At 37.0% G+C, this 9031-nt stretch overlaps 1 pseudogene; it reads left to right on the top strand.

Annotated features, from left to right (window-relative positions):
• The first annotated feature begins 892 nt into the window (after nucleotides 1–892).
• Nucleotides 893–1419, top strand: LOC149167948 (uncharacterized; annotated as a pseudogene).
• Nucleotides 1420–9031: the final 7612 nt, after the last annotated feature.

Raw genomic sequence — 9031 nt, forward strand, 5'->3', positions numbered from 1 at the left:
AAGCAATGGCGACTAACACAAATCCAGTAGATCTGCAGCTTGTAAGGACAATTACAAGAATTAAAGGCATGACAAAGCTTTTGAATTTGAAATTTTTTCATGTCCTGAGAGCCAACAACAAATAAGTAGATATAGAGGCAAACAAGGCAGTCCATCTAGCTGCCAAAACTATTCTCAGAGACAATGAAACCTCTTGGGACCCAATTCCCTAAATATCCATGTTTTTCTGCATTTTATTGAAACGGTTTGTATGCATTCATAAGCTCGGGAAATCAGCAACAAAAGTTCATTTTATAAAATGTAAAAAGAGGCGATTCATAAATGTAAGTGCTATGTCCCTCTCGTTGGAAAGATGCTTAGAAACCAGCTTCATTATTTTTTACTAGAATTGTGGCTTTTTGCCAAACATTTAATGAAATCCCATAATCGTTTCTGTAAAAAAAAAAAAAAAAAACAATTGATATCTCCAAAATTCTAATTGAAATCATAGTATGATCAAAGTTCCAATAAAATTTTGAAGTAAATCGAAAGTATCTCATACTTCGACTAGGATGCACTTTTTCAATTTTTATGGGATAATATTTATTTCAGATTATTATTTTAACCCATTTATATAAGTAGGATAAAAAGCTATTGAAATGCATCTTTCTCGATAAATTTTAATCAAAATTTAATTCAGTTTTACATTATTGGAGTGATGAATTTTGTTTGTGTGTTATAGTAGCGGATTCATTATTCGTGCAACATCATTTCGGGCTAACTAAAGGATGGGTAACTAATACCTTAGGGTCACACCAAAAACCCAAGTGACGAAGGGCAAACAAAAGCTTAAATCTTCATCCTCAATTCGGTCATTAATTTCATCTCTGAGCAAAATTCCGTCAATGGAAAAATGTCGACAGAGGTTCTTGTTCATCACCAGAGCTTGGCATCATCAAGCAGAGACTTATCATCGCCATATTCAATGGATCCCTTGCTTCTCATCCTGAAGCTTCCTTATAGTGCTCTCAGAGTACCCCGCATGCACCTAAACATGCCCTCCTTTTTGCTGCCCTCAATGATGATTGTCTTCTCCCTCATCTTAGCCACCTATTTCTTGGTGGTCTTCAGCTTCATATACGATGTCATCGTTGAGCCACCAAGCATTGGGAGAATGCAGGGTCCTATCACATGAATATAAAATCGACTGTCTTCCTATATGAAAGAGTGAAAGGGAAATATATTATCGAAGGGCTCTCGTCTGGGTTTATGTTCTTGCTTGGTGGGGTGGGGATAATTTTGTTGAACTTGGCCCTGGACAAACACAGAGCGAGGAGAGTCAAGGTCTCTTTTGCGGTGGCCAGGGTTTCTTCTTTGGTGATCGCTTATATCATGAGTAAGTTATTCGTTCGCATCAAAATTCCATCTTATTTATGTTAATCGGGGTTATGAATAGCGAATCTAGACGTTTTAGGTCCATTGCTAGTTTAGTAGAACATCTGTACTGTTTTTTTGATTTTATGTTTAGTGTAACAATTTTGGCCTTTTTGAGTAATTAGCTGGCGTAATGGAAAGGCTTTGAAGTCTTTAAATTCGTTATTGCTAGGGTTTGAAATTCATTAATGATATGGTTTGAAATTCGTTAAATGCCAGGATTGACTTAGCAAAAGAGTTGTTACCCTCGTTTATGTGGATGCTAGGGTTTTATAGTTCAATTTATTAGAATAGTTGTATTAAGATTTATGGTGCCTGAATTGCAGATTAAGGAAAACAATCTTTTTTATTTTTTTTCGAAGAAAAATTGCAAGAAAAAGTTACAATACATGCACTATGTGCATTCAGCAAAAAAACCATTTGTCAATGGCCAAAGCCGTTAGTAGTACAACCTCCAAATAATTTGTGTGTGATAAAAACCACCCTGAGATCAAACATCAAAATTGTTGTCCACACAATGTGGGAGCAGAACTGATATATACTGATCTATTCATTATAAGTCTTATCTAGCAATAAATAAAAATCAACAGCTGACCTTTGTAACCGAAATATTTACATCAAAAAATCAAATATCTTACAAATTGTTAAAAAAAGGGTAGAGAAATATAATTTGTAGTTTGATAGAGAGGAGAAACACAGAGCATCACATATCTATAAAAGAGTGGCGCTAGAAAATTTGGACTGTCCCATTCATATGTATCGTGACCTGGTAATCGCTCATAGCCTTTCTAGCACCTTCCTTGGATAGAAAATTTGCTTCATGATTCCTTTCCGTGTAGATATGATAATAGGATATATTATTAAAAGCTTGTTTAATCTGAATAATTTCTTCTAGAATGGGAAGGTGTGTGGTTGTGACATCTTTGAACTTCATCAACCCAATTAATAACATTTAAAGAATCGCTGAAGACGGGAAGAGAGCAACAATCATATTCTAGAGCCTAGCACAGTAGAATCTTTAAAGATAGAAGTTCAAAAAAATTGTTAGATCCTCTGCATAGACCAATTTTTGACTTCATGAAATGATGTTCATTTATGAAAAGAATAAGGCCACCCCCTCAGCTACTGTCCTCACTTTGAAGCACCATCAAAATAATACCAAGGAATGTGTTGATTGGCCTCTTCTTCAATGATATTGTGAGGCACATGAATAAAGTCTTTTGATGGAAGGAGAGCATAAATTGCCCCCACTTCAGCTCAATAAGATTGGGTGTGGATGAGGAGTCCCTAAAAGTGGCTTTGTTCCTGGCAAGCTAGACCCCCCAACAAATGAGGGGAGGGATGTTTCTGAGGGTCTCGTTGTTTGACGAATCCCGCCGCCACTTCTAAGCCTCAATCAAGCTATTGTTTCCTCTCCATTGCAAGTTGCAATTCAATATCTGCCTAGATTTAACTCAAATATGCAGTGAGAAAGGGAAAAAAAGAAACAAGTGTGAGATAGACTCTTCAGCATTTTTACATAAAATACACCAGTTGAGACCTTCTTTATATATTTTTTGTAATTTGTCCCAAGTTATCACTTTGTTTTTTAATAAACACCATAGAAAAAGTCTTGACTTTTGCTATCTGGTGACTATATCCTAATTTTGGGGTATATACCCCAGAAGGAGAGTGAACCCAACACAAAGAGTCCAAACTATCTCTTTTTCTCACATTCGACCTTCTGAGAGAGATAATATAATCCTGCCACATATCAACGTGCTCTCCTTAAAGGCCCAAATGAGCCACATTTTCCCAACCTTGTGACCAGAAAGTAGTCCAATCCTCATCCACAACCTGATTGAGGAAAACTTTGTCGTGCTCATTCAGGAAAGCCACAAGATCTGAAGGAAGTCTAAAATTAGCTTGGCAACCAACCCATGGTTCCAAACTGATTCTAACTTTCTGCCTATTTCCCATCTTCCAAGTGAGGTCACCTCCAATAATATTAAATGAATTTATAACAAATTTACAGATAATTGAAGAGTTTGGCACCATTTTATTCGGTTTTCTAATCCATTCATCAAGTGAGAGGGGGAAATGTATTTCCTAAAAACTAGCGATCTCCACAGTCTCTCTGTGGAGAGAAGTCTCCAACTGAATTTTGATGAAAGGTTTTTTTAAAAGATAGAAAGATCTTTAAGGCCCCATACACCCCATGATTTGGGAAAAGCATGAAGTATCCCTAAGAGGAACACATGCTTAATTTGTTGCGTTTAAATTCCATAAGAGATGCATGACCATTTCTGTTTCTAATATACCTCCCATGAAATTATGTGGAACTAGCAAGGTGATCTCTGTAGGATTGTAGACTCAAGAATTAAAAAACAGGTCAATGAGATCACGTTTCCTCAGTATCTCATAATCTGAATGACAAATGAAAAAGAAATAGATATTTCCCTTTACAACAAGCCACTATTCCATTCTGTCTCCTCTTACTTAAGACTTTATCTCATAGTAATATGATTTGGAAGGCTAAGTCAGAGATGGACAAATGCAAGCATTCTGAGCAAGACAAGTACAAATACATTAAACTCAACAGATTAGCAGTTGTCTGGAAAGTACATAGAACATTTTTTCGATTCTGCATGGACAGGTAGTGATTTCAACCATATTTAAACATACAATAACTGCTATTCTAAACTCGATAGAATCAAATTGAGATAAGTGAGAGCCCGATACGTATTTATGTAAAATAGCGAAACTGTTGGGTCCCTATAATACTAGTGATTACCCCATTACTATTGTAGTTATACCCCTTATTTATATTGTTGTGCCCCTATTACCCCCATATTGTTATTTTTGTGCCCCATAGAATCCCTCTATTGTTATTTTTGTGGCTTTATATTATTATTGTTAGGTCGGCTGGATTATATTGTGACTCCTTAGACTCCTATATATAGAAAGGAGGTTTTGTCATTTGTATCATCCAAGAATTGTTCATTTATGTAATGTAAAGGAGGTTTCCCCCTCAAAGAGGCTGAATTATAAGGCGTGGATCTCTCTTTTCTATCTTTTTGTGAGCTGGTTTCATAACATTTGGTATCAGAGCTTTGGATTCTAGGGTTTCGCTGCTCCAAACAGGTCATCGTGGAATTTTCGCTATAACTTTTTTTCTGTGATGTTTCAGAAGTCACAAAAAAAACCCATTTGAGAAGAAATCGTGCTGAACCTTGGGTCCGAATTTCAGAGCGTTTCACTTGATATTTGCGGAGATATGATCTGAGGAAGTTTGTCTTTTTGCAGACTCGTGAATTACATTAAAAATAGGTGACCTGGGGAAAATCGTCATAACTTTCTCTCTGGGGATCGGATTGAAATTTTGTAAGAAGGTACAGAAAGAGGACGGACTTTAGTTTCTTGTATGTTTGTTCCAGATTCAGAGGTTGAAACAGGGACTCGTGGCACGTCGTACAAGTTCGCTCTACTGAACCAGTCTAAAAGCAAGTCACTGTGGGAGATTTCACATAACTCTTCCTTGGAGAATCCAATTTGGCTCAAACTTGTGGCATTGGAAAGAGGACGCAGAAGGAAACTACAGGTAGCAATTTCAGAATTGGATGATCCGAAATTACAGAGATACATCAGATTCAATATCAGGCTTCTATAAAGTGAAAAAAGGTGTGTAGTTTTTTTTTTAATTTTTGTGTAAGCTTGGTTTAACAGAATTCAAAGGGCATAGTAAAGCGTTATTATCGGTAACTGATGCCCCGAGGAAAGAAAATGCAAACACCTAGTAAGGAACCTGAAAGCTCTAGCATGACTCATGAAGAAGAGGAAGAAATGCTACATGATATATCAAAATTACAAGAACAAGTGCAACAAATGTCACGCTCACAAAAGCTAACAGAAGCTAAGGTAAATGGCGTGGAATCTAAGATAAAGGGCATGGAAGCTAAGATGGAGGATTCGATGGCAAATTTGAAGACAGACATGGAAGAATTGAAGAAGTTGCTACAAGAAAGGGTCACTAATGGTGAAAAGGTAGTAAAGGAAACTCATGATGAGAACAAAAGAAATGTTAATCATGATTCCATAGACTTTAATGTTGGATCGAAGACTCACCATGTTCCAAAAATCGATATGAGGAATTTTGATGGCAAGGATCCCGCCACATGGATATTACAGATGGAGCAATTCTTCAATCTCAATAATGTGCAAAACACACGAAAGGTACGTATGGCAACTTTATATTTGGAACCAAATCAGTTTGTATGGTATCAATGGCTTTGTTCTCGTAAACAATTTATCACTTGGGCAATTTTTACGGAAGAATTGATAGCACATTATGAGGATACAAAAAGCAACACTTTTTTTAGCCAATTGATAAGTCTCAAACAAAAGGGTTCAATAATGGAGCACATTGAGGAGTTCCAAAAATTGAACATAAGGGTAAAAGATATTCCAGAGGAGCATAGGATTGATGTGTTCATAGGGTCTTTAAAGGATAATATCCAACATGATGTGCGCCTTTGGGAACCTGATTCATTAGAGAAGGCATTCAGGTTAGCAAGAAAAATGGAAAGCAAAATTATGGCAAGTAGGAAGCATACCATTCACAACTATAAAGACGGAAGTGTTGTTGCCCATAGTCTTCCACAACCTACAAGGTTGACACCACAACAATTGGAAGAAAAAAGAGCAAAAGGGCTTTGTTACAATTGTGATAGAAAATACACAAAAGGTCATAAGTGTGCTGAGAAGAAATTATTCTACATATATTGTGAAGAGGAAGAAGAAAAGGAGCAAGAAAGGTCAAAAGAAGAGGATATATTCCAGGAACAAAGCCTAGATGAAGAACAAATAAATCCGACCATATCTTGTAATTCATTGGCGGGAATTACCACTCCTCAAACCATCAAGATAGAAGGACAAATCAAGAATAAAAAGGTAATAGTGTTGATTGATTCAGGAAGCACCCACAATTTTATTCATTGTATGGTAGCAAAAGAATTGAATTGCTTCCTATATCCAGCACCAGAGTGTCAAGTGATGATTGCAAATGGAGGAACAATAAATTGTTCTGGAAAGTGCCATAATATCAAGCTATCCATGGGAGAATATGTATTGACTAGCCCAATGCTTTCCATTCCAATGGGAGGTGCTGATGTTGTACTAGGAGTCCAATGGCTACAATCCTTGGGTACAATAGCTTTTAATTTTCAAGAACTTTTCATGAAAATTTCTGTGGAAGGAAAGGAAGTTGAATTAAGGGGTATTGCAGGGAAACCAGGAAAGATAATCAACTCTAATGGCATGACAAAGCTTCTAAAAAAGGAGCAAAGAGGTGTAATTGCACAATTATGTTCGCTAGATGTTTCCACATTGGAATCATCTATTTCTCCAGATCTCCAAAAAGTCCTGGACAATCATTCCAAGGTATTTGAGACTCCCAAAGGTCTCCCACCTATGCGTGATCATGATCATGCTATTCATCTGATTCCAGGAAGTGTTCCTCCAAACATCAGGCCGTACAGATATCCATATGTCCAAAAAAGTGAAATTGAATGTATGGTTGCAGAAATGCTAGAGGCTGGTATAATTCAACCGAGTCAAAGTTCTTTCTCAGCTCCAGTAGTATTGGTGCACAAGAAGGATGGATCATGGCGCATGTGTCCAGATTATAGGGAGCTCAACAAGCTCACTATTAAAGATAAGTTCCCCATTCCTGTTATTGATGAATTACTGGATGAATTGCATGGATCAATTTACTTCACCAAGTTGGATCTTCGTTCAGGATATCATCAAATTAGAATGAAGATTGAAGACATTCCAAAAACGGCATTTAGAACTCATGAGGGTCATTATGAATTTTTGGTCATGCCTTTTGGCCTTACCAATGCACCTTCAACATTTCAAGGTTTGATGAATTCAATTTTCAAACCATTCCTTAGAAAATTTGTGTTAGTATTTTTTGATGATATACTAATCTACAGCAAGTCTTGGAAGGATCATGTTGAACATGTTGACAGGGTGTTACAACTATTGGAGGAGAAACAATTATATGCAAAAAGATCCAAATGTTTCTTTGGAGTCCAGGAGGTGGAATATTTGGGTCATATTGTATCTCATGAAGGAGTTAAGGTAGACCCTAGCAAAATTAAAGCCATTAAGGAATGGAAAATCCCCACATCCATAAAGAATCTGCGAGGATTTCTTGGGTTGACAGGGTATTATCGCAAGTTTGTTAAGAATTATGGGAGAATAGCAGCACCTCTAACAACATTATTGAAGAAAGATTCATTTTCATGGACTTCGGAAGCAACAAAGGCCTTTGAAAATCTTAAAGAGGCAATGTGCCAAGCACCGGTCTTAGCTACGTCGGACTTCACAAAAACCTTTATTGTGGAATGTGATGCTTCAGGAAATGGAATTGGTGTTGTTCTAATGCAAGATGAAAGACCCATTGCTTTTGAAAGTCGTCCAATCAAGGGAAAGTTTTTAAGCAAAGCTATTTATGAGAAGGAAATGTTGGCAATACTCCATGCACTTAAGAAATGGCGACCCTACCTAATGGGAAGACACTTCAAGGTAAAAACGGATCATGATAGCCTTAAATACTTTTTAGAACAAAGATTATCCTCTGAAGAGCAACAAAAGTGGGTCACAAAGATGTTGGGTTATGACTTTGAAATCATCTACAAAAAAGGGAAGCAAAATGTGGTGGCAGATGCACTCTCAAGAAAGGATGAGGATGTGGAAGCATTGTTGTATGCCATTTCTATTATCCAACCAGATTGGATAAACGAAGCAAGGGAGGAATGGAAGAACGACGAAGAAGTGTGGGCACTTATTCAAAAGCTACAACAAGATTCCAGTACTTCTGATACATTTAGCTGGAAAAATGATTCGTTATGGTACAAAGATCGCTTATACCTCTGTAAGAATTCCCAGCTAAAACAAAAGATTCTTATGGAATTGCACACTTCTCCCTTAGGAGGGCACTCAGGATTTTTAAAAACTTACCACAGGGTTAAGAAGGAATTTTTTTGGGATGGCCTTAAATCAGATATTCAAAAGTTTGTGGTGGAATGTTTGGTTTGCCAGCAAAATAAAGTTGAAACAATTAAGACACCAGGTCTATTACAACCTTTATCCATTCCAAGCCAACGTTGGGAGGAGGTTTCAATGGATTTTATCACAGGTTTACCCAAGTCTGAGGGAAAGAGTGTCATCATGGTGGTAGTTGACAGACTTACCAAGTATGCACACTTTTGTGCATTATCACATCCATTTAAAGCCAATACAGTTTCTACTGCATTTATGGAAACAATTCAAAAGCTACATGGAAACCCAAAGATTATTGTAAGTGACAGAGATCCCATTTTCACTGGAAATTTTTGGACAGAATTATTTTCTTGTCTTGGTACTCAGTTAGCTCATAGCTCATCTTATCATCCTCAATCTGATGGGCAAACTGAGATAGTAAACAAATGTTTGGAAGGATATCTTCGTTGCTTTGTATCTGATAAACAGACACAATGGGTCAAATGTTTGCCTCTGGCTGAATGGTGGTATAACACTTCCTTCCATACAGCAACAAAAATGACCCCATTTATGGCACTTTATGGGTATCAAC

Source organism: Pinus tabuliformis, chromosome 5_1 (assembly GCF_031772625.1).
Source record: "Pinus tabuliformis cultivar Carrire ecotype Pingquan chromosome 5_1, CPIR1, whole genome shotgun sequence".
In the NCBI taxonomy this organism is placed as follows: domain Eukaryota; kingdom Viridiplantae; phylum Streptophyta; class Pinopsida; order Pinales; family Pinaceae; genus Pinus; species Pinus tabuliformis.